At 38.8% G+C, this 21886-nt stretch overlaps 1 long non-coding RNA gene across 2 annotated transcripts in view; it reads right to left on the bottom strand.

Moving 5' to 3' along the window:
• The window catches only part of LOC136386919 (uncharacterized), a 150646-nt gene that overhangs the window by 128189 nt on the left and 571 nt on the right, over positions 1–21886 (bottom strand). The window lies entirely within an intron of this gene.

The raw sequence follows: 21886 nt of genomic DNA, 5'->3' as shown, positions 1-21886 counted from the left end.
GACGGGAACCCACCCGATGGCACTGTCTTCACATCGTCTCTATTTCCTTTTACTCTTCTTTTGTGCATACACTCCAGAGAATCTTTTCCTCTCCAAAAGAGGAAACTAGAGGTTTCTCTTTTTTCTTTTCTTTTTCTTTTAAATTTTTCCAAAGCTAGAAGCAGGTAGGCAATCAGACTCCCACATGTGTTCCACTGGGACCCACCCGGCATGCCCACCAGGGGGCGATGCTCTGCCCATCTGGGGCATTACTCCATTGCCTCCTGAGCCATTCTAGCACCCGAGACAGAGGCCATGGAGCTGTCCCTGCGCCTTGGCCAACCCTGATTCAATGGAGCCTTGGTTGCCAGTGGGGAAGCGAGAGAGAGAAAGGAGAGGGGGAAAAGTGGATAAGCAGATGGACACTTCTGTGTGCCCTGACTGGGAATCAAAACCAGGACTTCACACACCCGGCCGACGCTCTACTGCTGAGCCAACCAGCCAGGACTGAGGTTTCTCTTAAATAAACCCATGTTCTTAAGAATAAGCTGTACGGTAATACCATGGGGGGAGGAGAGAGTAAAAATGCCAATGCTCCTGCTTCTCCCAGAGAGTTAACGTGGAATTTCTGTGAGTGGGGTTCCGGCATCACTTGGGGTGACCGTAACGTACAGACAGGGTTGAGAACCTTACCTTTGGTTACCAAAACTAATGTTCCTGTTTCTTAAGTGGGAGCTGCACTCACTCAAGAAAATTCAAGGGCAGAGCAGCCTTTATCCCTGAACTTAATTCAATAGAAAACCAGTCCCAGGCAAGGTCCGTTCTCCCTCTGGGAATAGGGGCTGTCACCAAATCCCCTTGGAGGTACGGAGGTTCTTCCCTCTGCCTTTGCTCTGCAACACTGCAGCTAAAGCAAAACTCTACTCAGCATCCCCTGCCTGCTCCTGCCACCTCCCACCCCCAGGAAAAAAAAATGGGTTCGTGTCTCTGTCTGCTTCTTGACAAACAGCTTTGTTGCCTTTGACCTTGCCATTCCCCCTCCTTGGAAGGCTCCCCTCTCTGCACAGCACTTTACTCAACGAACTCTAGCTCCAGGCAATAAACTTTCCCCTGATTACAAGAAATGGCCACCTATTTGTTCTACAGCTTTTTACTATTTCTTGCTTTTTGCTATTATAGCAGTTAGCACATTATGTGATACTGCTTTACATCAAGTCTAAGACACCATCAATGATGAGATACACTATTATTTCATGGAATGCTAAGGAACAAAAAAAGAAAAAAGCTGTCAATAAAATTATAGCGATGCTTTCATATAACAGAACTTTTCCTTTCATACACATTGAAAATATTTTCAGTGAAATTTTGAAATATATCAAAGAGCCCAGGGTTTTGTTAGCATTTCTTATTTAACCAATAGTCTCAATTTTTCTTCAACCGAATCACCTGCCACAGAAAGTTAAGTAACTGATGTTCCAACTCAGCAGGAAGTTTCTGATATTGGTAAATGATAGTTCTGTGTAATGAATTGAATTATTCACATCAACTCATTATTGTTTTAAAATGTCTTTTATATCTTCAAAAGATTAGGCAATTTCTCCTGCCTTTAGTTGAATTGCTTCACATGTGATTCCAGTACTTCTCAGGTTTTAATTCACATTGGAGTCATCCAGGCATCTTTTTAAAATACAGATTCTGATTTTGCAAGTCTGGGCTGAGGGCTGAAATTCTGCATTTCTAACTATTTCCCAGATGACGTTGATGCTCTTGGTCCAGAGACCACACACAGTTTAAAAGATGATAGCCAAACATTTGCATATATCTGCCACATCTTACACAACTTATTCAACTTGTATTTTCCTTTCTTAAGACTCATCATGCATTTTATTAATTTGCAAGAAAATAAGAAATGGGGATAAACCTTCCAATTATAAATATGAACCACACGAATAGTAAATAGATGCCCCAATGCAATCCCTCTAGCCTTTCTGCATGCACAATAACTTTTTTTTAAAAGATTTTATTTATTCATTATATAGAGTGGAGAGAGAGAGAGAGAAAGAGACAGAGAGAGAGAGAGAAGGGGGAGGAGCAAGAAGCATCAACTCCCATATGTGCCTTGACCAGGCAAGCCCAGGGTTTTGAACCGGCAACCTCAGCGTTTCCAGGTTGACTCTTTATCCACTGCGCCACCACAGGTCAGGCCAATAACTTTTCACTCTAATGCCAAATTATAATTTTTGAAGGGATTTTAAATGACAATTAGCTCAATTCAGCATCGCCCCCTGGTGGGCGTGCCAGGTGGATCTGGGTCGGGCGCATGTGGGAGTCTGTCTGACTGTCTCTCCCCGTTTCCAGCTTCAGAAAAATACAAAAAAAAAAAAAAATGCAATCAGCCTGACCAGGTGGTGGCACAGTGGATAGAGCATGGGCCTGGGATGTGGAGGACCCAGGTTCGAGACCCTGAGGTCGCCAGCTTGAGCGCGGGCTCATCTGGTTTGAGCAAAGCTCACCAGCTTGGACCCACGGTCGCTGGTTTGAGCAAGAGGTTACTCGGTCTGCTGTGTAGCCCTATGGTCAAGGCACATATGAGAAAGCAATCAATGAACCAACTAAGGTGTCACAACAAAAAACTGATGATTGATGCTTCTCATCTCTCTCCATTCCTGTCTGTCTGTCCCTATCCCTCTCTCTGAGTCTCTTTCGGTCTTTATAAAAAAAAAAATGCAATCAATGACCCTGGTTAGGAAGATATACAACCAATAATGTTACTATTCAAGGTACTAAAAGTAACATTACTTCTTGCAACATCTAGGGAATGAGAAATTAAAAATATTTTTCATTTTTATATTAGAGTAATATATTTGTAAGGGTGAAGGAAATGCTTCTAAATACGTGGGGAAAATCCTCAAATTTTAGGCTACCCTTTTTCTAAAACATAATTAATTTTTTTTCTTTTAATATTCATGTTGGCTGTGAAAAAAATAGAGGTTGTTCCTTAAAGAACACTTTTTTTTAAAATAAATTTTTATTAATGGTAATGGGATGACATTAATAAATCAGGGTACATATATTCAAAGAAAACATGTCTAGGTTATTTTGTCATTAAATTATGTCGCATACCCCTCGCCCAAAGTCAGATTGTCCTCCGCCACCCTCTATCTAGTTCTCTGTGCCCCTCCCCCTCCCCCTAACTCTCTCCCTCCCTTCCTCCCATGTCCTCCCTCCCCCCACCCTGGTAACCACCACACTCTTGTCCATGTCTCTTAGTCTCGTTTTTATGTTCCACCAATGTATGGAATCATGTAGTTCTTGTTTTTTCTCATTTATTTCACTCCATATAATGTTATCAAGATCCCACCATTTTGCTAATGATCTGATGTAAATGATCTGATGTCATCATTTCTTATGGCTGAGTAGTATTCCATAGTGTATATGTGCCACATCTTCTTTATCCAGTCTTCTATTGAAGGGCTTTTTGGTTGTTTCCATGTCTTGGCCACTGTGAACAGTGCTGCAATGAACATGGGGCTACATGTGTCTTTACGTATCAATGTTTCTGAGGTTTTGGGGTATAGACCCAGTAGAGGGATTGCTGGGTCATAAGGTAGTTCTATTTGCAGCTTTTTGAGGAACCACCATACTTTCCTCCATAATGGTTGTACTACTGTACAGTCCCACCAACAGTGAATGAGGGTTCCTTTTTCTCCACAGCCTCTCCAACATTTGCTATTACCCGTCTTGTTGATAATAGCTAATCTAACAGGGGTGAGGTGGCATCTCATTGTAGTTTTGATTTGCATTTCTCTAATAACTAATGAAGCTGAGCATCTTTTCATATATCTGTTGGCCATTTGTATCTCTTCCTGGGAGAAGTGTCTGTTCATGTCCTCTTCCCATTTTTTTTATTGGATTGTTTGTTTGTTTGTTGTTGAGTTTTATGAGTTCTTTGTAAATTTTGGATATTAGGCCCTTATCTGAGCTGTTGTTTGAAAATATCATTTCCCATTTAGTTGGCTGTCTGTTTATTTTGATATCAGTTTCTCTTGCTGAGCAAAAACTTTTTATTCTAATGTAGTCCCATTCATTTATCTTTGCCTTCACTTCTCTTGCCATTGGAGTCAAGTTCATAAAATGTTCTTTAAAACCCAGGTCCATGATTTTAGTACCTATGTCTTCTTCTATGTACTTTATTAGAACACTTTTTTTCAAACCCAGTTGTTTATGGGCATCTGATTGCTTGAGTCCAAAAATCCTCCCAAGAAGTAGATATAGCAGCATTTTTCATCACTGAGATTTTTCTTGGTATTTCTTTAGCCTCCCGAAACAGATATTTGAGTGCAGGCCTCTTTCAGATGTCTATCACTATAGTATATGTAAGAACCTGGAATATAAACCCAGGACCTGAAAAGTGTTAATGTGCCTTTTAAAGGGTCTAATTTCTGGCTGAAGGAGCTTAATTGTTGAGGTCAGAGGTGCCTGCTTGTGTTTTCTGTTTTTTTCATTAAGTTCACACAATGCATATCTATCTATACGATGGATGGCTCATACAGTAGATGGCTATAAACTCCCATAAATTTCCTTAGTCCTAACTCCTGCTTCTCTATTATAATTATTTATCTTCACGTCTAGCTGAGCAGACTGACAGATCTCCTATGGAGTAGGTAAAAAAAATAAATAAATAAGTAAAATAAATCAGGAAACAAAACCTTTTTCAATTCCTTTGAAAGAAGGCTGAAACATCTGAAAATCACACTCCAAAAATATTGGAGCTTTGGTGACCTCTTGTGGGATAATTTATTAATAGTTCTTAATAAAACAGTTCCAGAATGGAATCTGAGACAAGCTTCCTATGTAGATCCAGTAAGTATATTAATGGGCCTGCTACAACACAGAATTACCTATACTCCAGAAAGGTATTGAAAAAGTGTCAATAATTGCATCAGGTTATATATTCGGGACCTTCCATCCACCCAGCAAACATCTGATACTCCTCTGCCAGGCACCCAATCACAAGGGAGTTTGAGAAGACATTATGGTATATCAAAATTAAACTATTACCATAGTTTGTGTTCAATAAATGAATTCACAGAAAAATAAATAAAAAGAATAATTTTCATACATCATAATTAACTTTAATATCTTTTAACAAATTTGAAGAATAAATCAAATTTGGTTATTCTGCCAGTTATTCTTTACCTTGTTACTTTTATGAGGTAGCTAAATATTTTTTAAATGACTGTTAAAGAAATTCGTTTTCAGAATTTCAGAATTCTGCTGTTCTTCTGAGTTTTTAGATTTCTGTTAAATTTTTTGAGTGTGTTTTTCATGTTAGAGATTTTAATGTAATGTAACCACGTGCAGGCAAGGAAGCATTATTGTGATTTTTTTGTCCTGTTCTAACTATTCTGTATCATTTGTGTGGATTTGTATGTTGTAATCAGATGCCTATTAAAAATACACAGAGATACATGGTAAATATAGACCAGTATGAATAATTTTATATAAAAAATTTAATTCAATTTGCCTTCAGAGAAACTTCTTTAACTTGATCAAATTGGTTTGATTTGAAGGGAAATAGTTAAAAATGCATTTTGATTGTTCATAAGACATTTTTAACTAAGAGAATTTGTACACACTTAGTGGACAGAAGAATAAGTAACCTTGCTATAAATAGTAGAAAATAAGTAGAAAATATAAGCCCATTTAGTTTTGTAGCATTAAAATGAAACATGAATATTTTATCCCTTTTAGTGTCTTTTGGTCCTTTTACTACTCCTTGTCACTTGTATGACTAATTATCTAATTCCTAGAAACCATTCTCAGAAGCAAAAACAGAGTTCTGTATTTCTTTGAAATTAGAGTTGGATAATACTGATTAGGTCACCTGCTGCTATTGAAGTAAACCAGCCTTCCTTCTATATCAAAAGTGGAACAGTTTGGTGTTTGATAATTTTGGACACTTTAAGAGTGACAACTGATGGAGGAAATAAAGTCATTGTCCCATACTTAGAAAAATATTAGAATGTCACCAAAAATATACAGTGCTGTGCCTTGCTCTTGAATGAGAAGTGAAACAAAAGTAAATTGCATTAAAAAATCAAGCAACCAGATCTAGGAGTGTGATGGTTTAAAAATAGTTTCTTGAACATTTATCACTGGCATTTCATCAGAATATTTTTTTTTCCATATATTCTGGAAAATTGCTTTTCAGAATTTCTCTCAGGAGTGTTTTCTTTTTTTTATTTTCAAAGTTTTGTTGTTGTTTTTTAGATCTTATTTATTAATTTTTGGAGAGAGGAGAGAGAGGAGAAGGAACAGAAAGCAACTCCCATATGTGCCTTGACCAGGCAAGCCCAGGGTTTTGAACCAGCAACATCAACATTCCATGTGGTGTTTTATCCACTGTGCCACCACAGGCCAGGTTTTCTTTTTTTTTTTTTAAGGCATCTGTATCTCTGTTTGCAGATGACATGATCTTTTTTTGTTTTGTTTTATGTTCTTAAGGATTTTATTTATCGAATATATAGAAAAAGGAGGGGGGGGGAGGAAGGGGGAAGAAAGAGTGGAAGCATCAACTCATAGTAGTTGCTTCTTGTATGTGCCTTGACCAGGCAAATCCAGGGTTTTGAACCTGAGATCTCAGCATTGCAGACTCACACTTTATCCACTGTGCCACCACAGGTCAAGCTAGTGTTTCCTTAAGAATCAAATCTGTCTGTAAATTTTTGATTGAGAATCTAAAATTTTCCTAAATTTCTAGTAATTAACTCATCTCTCTGAGTTTTTTTCCCCTTAAAATCTAGTTGTAGGCTCAGTCTCATCGCTCTCAATATATTAAGTTGAAATCTAAAATCTGAATATTGTAGGAGGTAGATGACTAAAAAATAAAGGCTGTTGAATACACATTGTGAAGCTAAGAACCAAGTTATCAAATATAGCTGTTCAAATGGTAACAAGTTTTTGATTGCTTATACTTGATCCTAATATGGATCATTTGTTTAAGAGACTGTACTTTGATTACAAGCCATTAAAACCTACCCATACTATAATATTTTCTATTTTTAAAAAACTATTATTTCAACAGACCAATGAAAGTCAAATTCTGTTAATAATTTATGACTAGGTTTTAGAATTAAGATGTATTAAGAATAATTTGAGAATTTAGTAATTCCTTTTCCTTTGCTTGGAGTATTTATCTTGGTTTACATAGTATAATTCTTTTAATATCTTCTACTGATACTCATAAAGCACATACAGTAATTTTAATTTGCAATGATATAAACTTTCAAAATTAGAGCTTCTACCATGCACACAATATTTGCATGTGTTTTTAGTTCTCATCCAAAAGTGTCTTACTTTTACATAGTTGCAATTTTATAGTAGATAACATTCCACCTTGAATATTTTATTTATATTTCCATGTTTTCTAGTCTTCTTAAGTCTCACTGTAGAGATAAATAACATTTTATCATGTCCGTATTACTATCCCAGCATGAAGCGGATGTGTAATACACATCCGGTCCCAACTCCATGCAAAGTACTATATATACTAGAAGCATCCTATACATAAGTAAGGCAGACTGATGCTCACTGATGTGCTTCCCACTTCACCCCTCACCATTATGCCCATCCTCAGTCACTAGAATTTAAGCTTCATAAAAATGGAAACCTTGTTTTGCTTGTTCACCACTTATTTTCAGCTGCAGCAATAGTGTTTGGCACACAGCAGATGCTTAATAAATATTTGTAGAACAAATGTTTGTAACTCCTTGGCAGCAAAACTATATCAAAGGATTTATGGGCCTTTTTACTTATGTCAAATAACTTTGAGAGTCAATGAATAGCAGGTGACTTTATGTGTTTGAATCAGTGATAACAGACTCAATCTAACATATTGGACCTTTAAAATATATTAGGTGGCAATCAAGTGAATCAATCACATTGCTGACCCTATTTAACCCTTAAAAAGTAAAAATAACGATTACTATATATTATAGCATTATTACTACAGTTTTTATTGATGTTCCTTTCACCAAATACTTGTAGATTTCTACTGTGTGCAAGTCAATTGATGAACATAAAGATTTACCAAGAGATGGTCTTTCCCTTCAATGAACTTAGGAGTTCACGAGGTAGATAAGACACACTTGTGTAAGAGGGACACAAGCAAAATGCTATTAGAACAGGAGAAGGTGAATCAGATTACCTGGGTTAGATCCCCAATTTCACACTTAATAGCTAGTATCCCTAGGCACACTCCTTTGCCTTGCAGCACCAACTTTAGCAACAATAAGGATAATAAAGTACATATTTTATAGGGCTCTTGTGAGAATTAAATGGAATAAAGTATATAATGTGCTTAGCAAAATACCAAACATATAGCAAAGACTCACTAAATGCCAATTGTTAGTCTTACAGTTCCTACTAAAAGATTCTTTGATTTAATTGACTGCTATGATATTTGTTTTACATAAAGTTAAAAAATATTTGCTGGTATGACCTCTTATATTATAACCCATTCTTATTTAACTAGTTTTATTAGACAAAAAAAGAACTTTATGCTATATGATTCAACCAGGAAAGTAAATTATTTATAAATTAACATTGCTGAATAAAAAGTGATTGTATGGGAATGAGCAACTCTCTCAAATGATTTTTCATTCACTGAATTATGGGGAAAGTAGAGCTTTTAATAAAAATGGAAAATCACTAATGAAACTAGGAACCTCTGCTAGTCTGATAGTGGAATTTATCTTTAACCGAGAGTTGAGCTCCACAATCTGCAGAAATGTCTATTGTGTAATATTATTTACCATTTACTTGCTTCTGGCACTAGTCAAAGACCAAACGACTTTCTCCACAACATAATTATGCTTTCATCTCTCAGATATTGTCTTTAACCATAAATGGTTGAGTCACAAAGTCTCAGAGCAATGTATTGAAGAAAATACATTGAAATGTTGTTTACCTAAAACTTGGGTAATTTCTTAGTACTTGAACAAGATTTTTCCCTCTACATTTATAGTCTTGTAGGTTTTTTACATTGACAGATGTAACATTTGAAGTAGAAAAATTAAAAAAAAATTGATATTTCTACTCCAAATATTATTACACAAAAACATAAAATCATTAAAAAGACTTTATCTTGTGCCTCCCATATTTCAATCTGTTTACCACTAATAAATACTTGAAAAATAAAAAGCGAAATGGGCCCTGGCCGGTTGGCTTAGTGGTAGAGCATCGACCCAGCATGTAGAAGTCCCGGGTTCGATTCCCGGCCAGGGCACACAGGAGAAGTGCCCATCTGCTTCTCCACCCCTCCCCCTCTCCTTCCTCTCTGTCTCTCTCTTCCCCTCCCGCAGCTGAAGCTCCATTGGAGCAAAGATGGCCCAGGCGCTGGGGATGGCTCCTTGGCCTCTGCCCCATGTGCTAGAGTGGGTCTGTTCGCAACAGAGCGACGCCCTGGAGGGGCAGAGCATCGCCCCCTGGTGGGCAGAGCATCGCCCCTGGTGGGTGTGCCAGGTGGATCCTGGTCGGGTGCATGCGGGTGTCTGTCTGACTGTCTCTCCCCGTTTCCAGCTTCGGAAAAATACAAAAAACAAACAAACAAAAACCAAAAACAGACAAACAAAAAAGCGAAATGTACAGTCAAGCACTTAATTACAACTCAACATTAAAAGCCTCTGCAAGAAGTTTGATAGTGACACAATTGGCCTGGTTTTTATTCTACATGCACACAAAAATGTTGCCTGCATTTATCTTCACTATGGTAAGGACATAGAAAGTGTAAATGTGTGTTAGAACTGCTAAAACTCTGAAACAAGGCTTTTAATCTGAAAAGTCAAAGCCAATTTATTCCAGACATCATTTGATGGAAACAGTGTATCAAGAAAAGGTAAAATATTATGAACTTTTTACGGCAAATGAGGTTCACGTATAGGAAAAGAGTAGGAAAAGTGAGCATTTTTAAATGTCGTCAAGACTAACAGGGAGAGACTCTGAACTGACCGTGTCACAAAGGAGCTGAAGAATGTGTAACTTAATTATGGTCTTCACAATGCTATGGTTTTTAGAGACAGTTTTCACTCTGGCTATTTATTTAGATGGTATTATATTCCCAGTAATAATAATGTTTTCTTTAATCATCCTGTTTGAATTAGGTTTAAGCACACAGCTGTAGCATGTTGAATTTTTAAGAAGCAAAGTCAGTCCAGTTTTATGAGTTTGGGCTTCTTATTCCATATTTGAATTTATTTTTCCTGGAAAGGAAAATAGTTATAGCAGCACCTGGTAGGGTGCCACGAACATAGTGGAGGTTTAATAAATATTTACCACTGTTGAAGTTAGAAGAAACAGTGATCTGTACTCTGCACAATATGTTGGATTAGGACTATATTGCTTGCAAAAAAAAGCATAAATATTTGGGGCAGTATCTGAATCTTAGACAATTTTTGAAAATGATTTGCAGGAGACCTAATGTGTTACAGAAAGGATAAAATGTTACTTCCAACTATAATTAAGATGCATTAACATTTTAAAAACTGTTTAGAAAAGCAGACTCGACAGAATGCTGAGACTTCTTTTTTGTGGTGTGATCTGATTAGCCTTGGCAGCAGATCCAGAAGCAACCCCCAGCCTTAGACCTGTAGGAGAAAGGGAAGAAGCAAAGACTGGCAGGGTCAGGGCAAGTCTGATGGCTAGAGCTGCACCCAAATCAGCTTCTAAGGGGACATTCCAAACGAGCCCAGTTAAGCTTAATGTTGATAGTCATCATCTCAGATATGCCCGGGGGTGGAGGGATGCCACCAGAAATTGGTTATGTGGAAATGTTGTTATCCCATGGATGACAGTTTTATGTTTGGAGTGGGAGAGGTTGTCTGGGTTGTGAGAGGGTCTTGGCCAGTGGGCTACGGAGAAGGGGAACACTAGGGTAGGGCCTAGAATTCAGGGGTCCCCAAACTTTTTACACAGGGGGCCAGTTCACTGTCCTTCAGACCTTTGGAGGGCCGCCACATACAGTACTCCAGTACACTGACCACCAATGAGAGAGGTGCCCCTTCCGGAAGTGCGGCGGGGACGAATAAATGGCCTCAGGGGGCTGCATGCGGCCCGTGGGCTATAGTTTGGGGACACCTGGATCTTCCAGAGAGAGAGGCTGGCAAGACTAGTGCACTCCCGAGGCCGAGACTATTTGGCTGGGTTCAGGACTAGAACTTATTAACAGTAGAGAATAAAGAACAAAAAACAGAACAGAGGCAGCAGTCTAGGTACATTGCAGGGCTGGGGTTGGGACCAAGAAGCTTAATACTTATGGCCATAGAGATGTTTACACAGGCTCACTCAACAGTAGGCTTAAGGCAATAGATGAATTCCAGACACTATTGATTGTCCAATCAATTTTGTCTATTGATTGGAATGGAACTCCTGATATCCTGCCAAGCTTGAGTCCCATTGGAGTAACCATTTGATGATGCTGTGTCTATAGATTGATGTCATGTAGTATTTGCTCATTGGGCGTGGCTATGCAAGAGCTGTTGGTTTGAGGCATTAATTCTTTATTTTGAAATAAACTTAAATAAACCCAAAACTATATAAAATTGACCATACACTTGTATACTAAAATGTCAACTCCACAGAAAGGATCTCTCGCCTTTTTGTTCAGTGAAGTATATCACGTGCCTAGCTAGCACATATATGGTTAACATTTGACAAGTATTGGTCAGATTAAAGAATGTATTAAGCAAATATTAAGTGTCACAAAAAGGGCTTAAAAACTTGTATGTGTGTCCTGAAGGTGATTTTTTTTCCTGAAGCCACACAGGATTGAAATTGCTAAAAATCAAGCCAGAACCTTATTCTGCCACTGGTTGAATTATAATGCAGTTTGAACTGCCAGCCTCGACGGGTATCTGCTAAAGTTAATTGGGAAGAAATGGGCTTCTGAAAGTTGGAATGGGGATATGTGGGAAGACTCTGATGATGCTTGGAACGTCGAGCCCCTAACTTCTGATGAGCCTTCTTTGCTAGTGGAAGTGGCCTTTCTCCCACCAGGGATGAGGCCCGCCCACCTCTGTTTGAGGGGATTAACCCTGCTTCGCTTGAGTGAATTGTAATGGGCTCCCCTTGCCCTAGGCAGTTACCTTGAAAGGCAACGTTTATTTTTCTCAGGAATAACCACTGCCATTCCTCTTTGCTTCTAAATTTATAACTAGACTCAAGTCTCAAAAAAATAGTTATATCATTTTTGATGAAATTAAGATCTTGTTATTTTCTTCCTTTAAAGATTAAGTATAATTTAAGGAGATGCATATGGGTGTCAGGTTAACATGGTGTGAACTTGTGATGGCTAACTGTAAGTGTTAGTACCCTGACAAAAGAGGCCCCAGAGACCTTTCTTACCTTCTCCTGTCATATGTGGCCACAGCAAGAAGTTGGCAGTCTGCAACCAGGAAGTAGGACCTCACCAGATATTGAATGGGCCAGTGCTTGATCTTGAAGTTCCAGTCTTCAGATTGTGAAAAATAAATGTATGTTGTTTATAAACCACTGAGTCTCTATTTTTGTTGTTGTTTTAGCAGCTAGAACTAAGACAGTACTTATTATACAGGAGAGGCTTAAATACTAGCATTCATTGTATATATAAATGCAATGTGGTATGAATGTTCAAAGGTATTAGAGCATAGCGTAAGTATTCTTGCCTATCCTGGGAAATCAGAGACCATGCCAAGAAAGAGGTGACATTTGCAGGGAGACTTAAAAGAGAAATTAAATTTTGTCAGGTGGACAAGATAGGTGATAGTATTTCAGCCCGACAAAATAGTATTCAAAACTATGCGAGCATATGCTATGCACCTCCTTTAAACATGGGAGAACCTGGCATCTTCCAGGAACTATATAAGGTATAGTGTTTCTGGGAAGGAGATGGAAGAGGAATGATGAGGCAAAGGAGTCTCATTGTAAGCCACATACATCAGGAAGTCAAAGCAAACCATTGAAAAATTCTGAGCAGAGGAATGACATGCTGAAGTGGCTTAAAAAATTGTGAGGATGGATTGAAGACCACTGAGACCTGCTCCCAGGAATGCCAACAGCCACCAGAAGCTGGATAAGGCAAGGAATATATTTTCTTCAGCAACTCCAGCAAAAATCTTGATTTTTGGATTCTGGCCTCTAGAACTGGAAAGAAAATAAATGTCTGAAGTTTTAAGCTACCGAGGTTGTGTTAATGAGTTATGGAAGCCACAAGACGTGAATGTGAATGCACGTGGTTTCTAAAGAAGCACGTGGTTTCTACTGGCCCTGTAGAAACACAGGGAAGCTCAGGAAATACCCTGAGGAATGAGATGTGGAGTTAAAAATGGGGGACTTCCTGGAAAGCAAAGGTAAGTTCTAATCATGCTTACTAGTCCCTCATCAATTCCATTAGCAATCAGATATTTGCCACTCCAAGAAGAAATCTGGAAAATATATCTTTAAAAACAGCACCACCCAGCAGTCCGGCTGCCAGAGCGGCTGTGCCCCAGCCAAATACCCAAAGCAAGGCTCCTCACTTGGCAAGCCCAGCCCTCAACTGTAGAGCCTTGAATTGATTTTTCATTGCCTTTCATTAAACAGATAACAAATAAGGAAGGAACTGCAGGCATTTTTTAAAGGCTCTAGAATTATAGGGAGGCTAGAGAGAAACTGAAAAAAAAAAAGAAGCATACACAGGGAAGGTTGAAATTATCCAAGGATCAGGAGAAAACCAAGAAAAGGAAAGAGGCCCATTTATTGAGTAAACTCAGAGATAGGTATGCCAGTTATTCATTTATTGCCTATCGGCTCAAAGCTCATAAAAGGGAAGAAACTGTCTGGCTACATGTAGGCTCTGCTGACAGAGGTCACTGTGTGGTGTGGAGCTGGAGGTGGCACCTTTTCAAGTGTCCGGTGTTGTATTTCTCCTGCGGCCCAGCAGGGGTCGTGCCAGCATTCCCCTCAGCAGCAGCGCTTTATGCTCCAACAACCACGCCCCCTCCTCGGAACTCGGAATCCCTACCTACCTCGGGGCATCCTCCTTGGAAGGTTCCAAATTCCTTCCTTATTCACTTGCCCTCAACTCTGCACTTTCTACCTCTGTCTACCTTAGAGTTCTCTTTAACCCGTTTTAGTGGCTACCACAGTTTTTACTTAGTTCACAATCATTTTCTCTATTCAAATGACTGGTGTCATTTTTGTCCCTGACCAGTCCCTGAATAACACAATAGTCAATACAATTCTGAATTTTTAAAATCCTATAAAAATAAACACCAGACATCAGATAAAACACTCAGATTGCTAAAGTAAAATTTTCCATGACTGGTTAGAAGATAAAGAAAATCTCCCAGTAATAAAACAACCAATGAAGAGGTGGAAAATATAAGGGGTAAGATTGAGGTGTGGAAAGAGTGAAAGGCAAATGTAAGGTTATCAGTATTTTCATCCTAAAAAGTGGGGTGACAAGAGATTCAATATACAGTTGATAAGAAATAAAAGAGTAAATACATTGACTACAGTCAATATAATACTTGTTTAGTGCTTTAAATATATTGACCTGCTGATTTTCATAATAATCCTCTGGGCATGGACTACTACTATCCCCATTTCACAGATTACGAGGAAGGTTCAGAGAGATTGAGTAATTTGCCAAAGGTCACACAGCTAGTAAATGTGGAAGTAGGACTCCAGAGTATGTGCTCTTATTTCTTATACTCTGTAGCAGTGGTAGTCAACCTGGTCCCTACCGCCCACTAGTGGGCATTCCAGCTTTCATGGTGGGCGGTAGCGGAGCAACCAAAGTATAAATAAAAAGATAGATTTAACTATAGTAAGTTGTTTCATAAAGATTTATTCTGCCAAACAGCAAAAATCCGACATAAAGTACTTGGTAAGTAATTATTATTATATGCTTTAACTTGCTGTAACTCTGCTTTATAAATTTTATAAAGTAAAGTTACTTCCCTACTTTATAAATCACTATTACTGTGGAACTGGTGGGCGGTTAGAAAATTTTACTACTAAATGAGATACAAAACTAGGCGGTAGGTATAAAAAAGTTTGACTATCCCTGCTCTGTAGCCTCCTTATATGACTTTATTGGGAAGAGATGAGCAAGAAAGGTAGAAGGTGATGCAAATGAGTTAAACTGTCTCTCTTAACAGTAGACTAAGGCAATATTTAAGTGATGAATTAAGAAATAATTCACCAGGTGGTGGCTCAGTGGATAGAGCCTCGGACTGGGATGCAGAGGACCCAGGTTTGAGACCCCAGCTTGAGTGTGGGCTCATCTGGTTTGAGCAAAAAGCTCACCAGCGTGGACCCAAGGTCGCTGGCTTGAGTAAGGGGTTATTAAGTCTGCTGTAGCCCCCACGGTCAAGGTACATATGAGAAAGCAATCAATGAACAATTAAAGTGCCGCAACAGAAAATAAAATGAATGCTTCTCATCTCTCTCCCTTTCTGTTTGTCTATCCTTAACTATCCCTCTCTCTGACTCTCTCTCTCTCTGAAAAAAAAAAAAAGAAATAGTGATAAGAGAGACATAGGTGTTAAAAAACAAAATTCAACTGGGTACATTTAAAGATCTAATTAATTTTATTAGGTGATTCACAAACTGGGCAGCGTCCCATCAAACAAGAAGGTTGCTCTGAGGGGGTTGTGCAAAACGGAAGGCTTTTATAGGAAGAACGGTGGGACAAGAGGGCTACTAATGAAAGAAAAGAATGAATTGGACATCTTTTTCTTAAGGGGAGGGGAAAGCAAGGTTTTGTTTTGTTTTATCATGCAGATGGTCTCTTCTTTCTAGGAGGATGGAGAGGGCCTTAGTAACTAATCACCTTACTGGTGCTTGAACAGAAAAGTCCAGACTGGGTGATTAAGATTTTTCTTTCTAAGAAAGGTTAAAACAGCAATTAGGTCAGGTATTAAATCTACATTATCATGGGTTTTTTTCTCTTTAACGGAGGTAATCACCAATGAAACAAAAGCTGAAACTGTTTAAAGGCGATTACTCTCAGGAGCAGCACTTTGGGAAGGAAATGGTGAACCAAGGATTTGTCACTTTCCCTTGTAAGTCTTTCTGTACTATTAATGTCTTACTTTAATAAGAGGTTGTTCTAAACATCTTAAAAGATGTAAAATTACAAATTATCTCAGGTTAGAAGAGAAAATAATGGACTCATGAAAGTGAAATTATACACAAAAATTATGTTTTCCATTTTAAATATTAATTATATGAAGAGAATCTTATATGTGAGAACAAGGAAAGTCCCTTCTCAGTTGTGGGTCCCTCCACATCTGAACAGGGTCCCTCAGTGAATCAGGCCCGACACTCACTCACGGCAAGGTCTGGGAAGCCCCTATTTTCATACTTCATAGGAGAGATGAAGCTGATTCTCAGCCTGGCTAATACATGCCACGTGAACACTGAGATGAAAGTTTAAGCCTTAGCAGCCACAAAGGCCTAACACTCAGGAACAGGAATAAGTATTCAAAATGTGGCTTTTTTAAATTAGAGGGCAGATGTCTTGTTATAGGTGGCAGATGCGCTGTCAGGAGTGGAGTTTCTAAAGACAGGATGGGGCTTTAGATTCTTGTGAGTGTTCCATACAGACCCTGGTGGTACGGTATCGTTCTGTGCTACAATTATTAACCTAGGAACTGAATTTTTCAGCCCTGGAGTTTAATGCACATCATCAACTATTGTAAATTCAAATTAGTAGCTTAAACACCAGTAAATTAAAAGGTGTGGATAACAAATGGGAACCTAATAAGATATGATAATAGGGCCTTACATTAACCTTTAAACTGTGTTCTTTTAGGCACCCATAATGATATTGATTTGTTGCCATCTAGTGTTCATTCATTAGTTGACATGATATATCTATCTATTAGAGGTTCTTGTCTTTTATGGGGCCTCCGAGACCTAAATCAAAACATTTTCCTATTAAAATGGTTTTCATGTAAACAACAAATCTATAAATAGCTTATATGCCGAGGTGTTTGGTGTTTGGCTTGAGTCATTGAAAAAATGAAATTGTCACCAAGTGAGACAGAAAGCTTCAAGTGGGGTTTGTCGGAGGAGGCCATAAGATGCACCTGACCATAAGATGCACATAGGGTTTAAGGAGGAAAATAAGAAAAGAAATATTCTGAACCAAATGGTGTGTTAAAATATTTAATAAGGCCCTGGCCGGTTGGCTCAGCGGTAGAGCGTCGGCCTGGAGTGCGGGGGACCCGGGTTCGATTCCCGGCCAGGCACATAGGAGAAGTGACCATTTGCTTCTCCACCCCCCCCCTTCCTCTCTGTCTCTCTCTTCCCCTCCCGCAGCCAAGGCTCCATTGGAGCAAAGATGGCCCGGGAGCTGGGGATGGCTCCTTGGCCTCTACCCCAGGCGCTAGAGTGGCTCTGGTCACGGCAGAGCGACGCCCCGGAGGGGCAGAGCATCGCCCCTGGTGGGCGTGCCGGGTGGATCCCGGTTGGGCGCATGCGGGAGTCTGTCGGACTGTCTCTCCCCGTTTCCAGCTTCAGAAAAATGCAAAAAAAATAAAAATAAAATAAAATATACCACAATAGGCCCTGGCTGGTTGGCTCAGTGGTAGAGTGTCGGCCTGGCATGCAGAAGTCCTGGGATGGATTCCCGGCCAGGGCACACAGGAGAAGCGCCCATCTGCTTCTCCACCCCGCCCCCTCTCCTTCCTCTCTGTCTCTCTCTTCCCCTCCTGAAGCCAAGGCTCCATTGGGGCAAAGATGGCCCGGGCGCTGAGGATGGCTCCTCGGCCTCTGCCTCAGGCGCTAGAGTGGCTCTGCTCGCAACATAGTGACACCCAGGATGGGCAGAGCATCGCCCCCAGGTGGGCAGAGCGTCGCCCCCGGTGGGAGTGCCGGCTGGATCTCGGTTGGGCGCATGCGGGAGTCTGTCTGACTGTCTCTCCCCGTTCTCAGCTTCAGAGAAATACAAAAAAAAAAAAAAAAATATATATATATATATATATATATACACACCACAATAATATTTCAACAATGTAAACTCAACAGCAGTATTCACAAACATCAGCAATGTTATTAACAAATGAGAAGAAAGTTTAATGTTCAAATACTCTTCTAGTTGTCCAGGAACCCGCAGCAGCTAAAAAAAATGAACATTCGCTCCATAAGTCGCACGGGCATTTCCCCTCCACTTTTGGGGGAAAAAAGGGCGTCTTATGAAATGAAAAATACGGTTAAGTTTGTGATGCCTGTTATGTAGCATGGAGTTGAAGTTTAGTCTGAAGTTAAGTCTGAAGTCTAGGAAAGAAGAATGTGTTGGAGGGATACCTTGGGAGCACTCCAAATAGCACCACAATTACATAAAATACTGAAGAATAAATGTAATAATAATATGAGAAAGTTATATGAAAGCTCTCTTAATTAAAAAACCACCATATCACCTTAATTATTAATTTTATTATAAAAATTAATTATAATTTATATTATAATTCATGAAGAATCACTGGAGCCTAAGCTGTGGTGGCGCAGTGGATAAGGTGATGACCTGGAATGCTGAGGTTGCCATTTGGAGGCCCTGCATTTGTCCAGTCAAGGCACATATGAGAAACAAGCTCGAGTTGATGCTTCTCACTCCTCCCCCTGCCTTTCCCTCTCTCTCTCTTTCTCTCTAAAATCAATAAATAAAACCTTAGAAGGAGGAGGAGGAGGAGAAGGGGGAGAAACAACCACATCACTGCAATAGAAATGCTATAGTATGAAGCCATTTTAATGCTTAAGATAGATACATATTACTGCCACAAAAAGCCTTCAGGATAACATAACATTTGGCAAAGACAAAAAAAAGGTAATGGGACAAAAACTATAACATAAAATTGTTTTTTTAATTTTATATGTTTAGTATATATATACATAAAAGAAAGTCTGAAAGAATCTATAAAAGACCCTTCTCAGTGGTTAACATATGGCAGGCTTTCAGTTTCTACATTATACAAGATCTGGATGATTGAATTTTTCCTATGAGTACATATGAACATTATTAACAAAGTTAGATATTTTAATGAAGTTAATATGGCATACACAACAGCATGGATATAAAATAATAACATGTTAATTTGAAAAAACAGAAAAAAAAATCTTATATACGGTATGACCAAAATTAAAATGTACATGAAAAACAGACTGAAATTTACCAAAAAAAAAAAGCTGATTGAGATTATCTTTGGGTAGTGGTACTGAGTACTTTTTTCCTAGGTCATGTCTTTCAAAGTCTCTGAAAATATGATTTTCCTTACTTTTATTATTCCTGTTTATGATGAAACTTTCTAAACATACAAAAAAGAAGTATAATAAAATACAGGTATTAACCAGCTTCAATAACTACCAAATTTTAGATATACATGTACCATCTTTCCACTATATATATATATATATATATATATATATATATATATATTTTTTTTTTTTTTTTTTTTGGTGGTGGTGGTGGGGAATATTTTAAACCAAATCTCAGACATCTTGCCAATCTATTGCATGTACTTTAAAAAGTCATGTGCTTATATAACCATAATACCATTATTTCATCTACTAAGAAATTAACAGAGTCCTTAATATCTAATACATAGCCCATACTGAAAAATCTGAATGCCTATAACATGTCTTTATATAGTTTGTGCTGAAAGAGAATCAAAACAAGAACTGCTTGTTAGTGTTTTGCTTTCAGCATCCTATTCTAGAAATGTTATGAGCTGAGTTGCTGTCCCCCCACCATTCATATGCTGACATCTTAACCCCAGTACTTCAGAATGGGACTGTATTTGGTGATAATGTCTTTAAAGAAGTACAGTAATTAAGTTAAAATTAGGTCATTATGGTGGGCCCCAATATGACAGATGCCCTTCTAAGAAGAGATTAGGACATAGACAAGCACAGAGAGAAAACTATGTGAAGACAGAGGGAGAAGGCAACCATCTAAAAGCTAAGCAGAGAGGCCACAGAAGAAACAAACCTTGCTGACCCCTTGATCTTGGACTTCTCTTACATACCTTACAATAACAACATCGTAACTTATATCCCTATAGCTAGATTTGCTTTCTTCCCACCCATTTTCTACACTGCAGACAGAGTTTCTTTCTGAAGTTAAAATTTCATCATTTTACTCCATGATTAAAACCCTTTAATGGTGCCTGATTAATACTGTCTGGATCTGTTCATAACTTGCTTACCTCTCGTCTTTCTTTCTCCCAAAGGCCCTAGGCTCATTCTTGACTTTTCATCATGCTGAATTGATGTCAGTTTTTGGATTATGTCGTGCTTCCTTTTAGTCAGGATTATACCCCACTGTTTTCTACCCAGAAACCCTTCCCAACCTGGACAACTCTCTCTATTTTTTTAAAGACTTTATTTATTCAATTTTCAGAGAGAAGAGAGAGAGAGAAAGAGAAAAAAGGGGAGACGCAGGAAGCATCAATTCCCACCCATACGTGCCTTGACCAAGCAAGCCCAGGGTTTTGAACTAGCGACCCCAGTGTTCTAGGTCGATGCTTTATCCCACTGCGCCACCACAGGTCAGGCTCTATATATTTTTAAATGTCACTTCTGCTATGAAACATTCCCTGCCACCCCAACCCACACCCCAATTGCACCTCTAAAAGGTATTGTAAAGGTCCAGGCAAGTGATGTTAACAGGTGCATATCTCAACCAGTCTGATAAGCTGGGGAATGTGTTACAAAGATAATATATGACCAAGAATGTGCAGCCAGAGCTATAATCTCTCTTTGTAAAAGTAGGTACTTATTTCACAGTAAAAGTACATTAAACATCTATAATGCATAGCCACTAAAAAAGCTCATTACAGGGGTGGGGAAACATAGGTGTACAGTTGTAATATGTACAAATAAATAATACAACACCAATAAATAATAATACAGGAATAAACTGTGTTCCATGTACTCAATAACGGTAAAGCTACTACTGCCTACCCCCTGTATATGTCATGTATTATTCATTCACAAATCTTCATGAAGTACGGACTGATAGATACTACAGTTGATGCTGGGGCTTGAAAAATGCAAGTACAATGTAAACAATTAAAATACTTTATAAAACGAGTGGCCAAAGATAACAGGATATATGTAGCAGTAGCGTTTAGAAGAATTAGTCAATCTTTTAAGATTGAAAGGATGAACATCATTTGGGCTGAGACATGCAGAGGTAGAAATTTACAAGGAGGGATTTTCAGGGAAAGGGGACAGTGAATGTGTGCAAGAATTAGGGCATGAAAAGATGTAGGTTGTTGTGGTGCACCTACTTCAATATTGCTGAAGCGTAAAATTGAACCGAGTCAATGAGAAAAGAAACTAGTCCGTGAGATAGAGTGTCTTGTAACCTAGGCAAAATAACTAGTGTTCTCTTACAGATCTTCTTTGAAGAATTTTCTGGAGAGTGATATTTATCACATTTACTTTTTTAGTGAGCTCATTCTGGTTAGCGATGTAAAGAATGGAATTCAGGGATCAAAACTTTAATCAGGGGACTGCTAAGGAAGCCCTCTTGCAATTATTCCTGTGAGAAGCCATGAAGGCTGAAATTAGGCAATGGGCATTAAGATGGATAAGCAACATATTGGGGATGTTATAAAGGTAGAATGGCCACGATCTGGTGTAAGAGCATGCTCTATAGCTAGCTTAACTACAATACTGGAAAAATGGTGGCCGCTTAAACCAAGATGGAAACCCAGAAAGTTTTTAGTGGAACGGTGAACAGCTCAGTTTGGGACACATTGGACTGGTAATATTTCCGTCTTCTCACAGGAATTGGAGAAACAAATGAGTATGGTGATGCAAATGGGCATGGAAAAGCAGGCCTCCAGAGAAATCCGCGTAACGCCCTCACTGTGCAAAC

The sequence above is a fragment of the Saccopteryx leptura genome, unplaced genomic scaffold (assembly GCF_036850995.1).
Source record: "Saccopteryx leptura isolate mSacLep1 unplaced genomic scaffold, mSacLep1_pri_phased_curated manual_scaffold_21, whole genome shotgun sequence".
NCBI lineage: Eukaryota > Metazoa > Chordata > Mammalia > Chiroptera > Emballonuridae > Saccopteryx > Saccopteryx leptura.
This window is presented reverse-complemented; position numbering and strand designations above follow the sequence as displayed.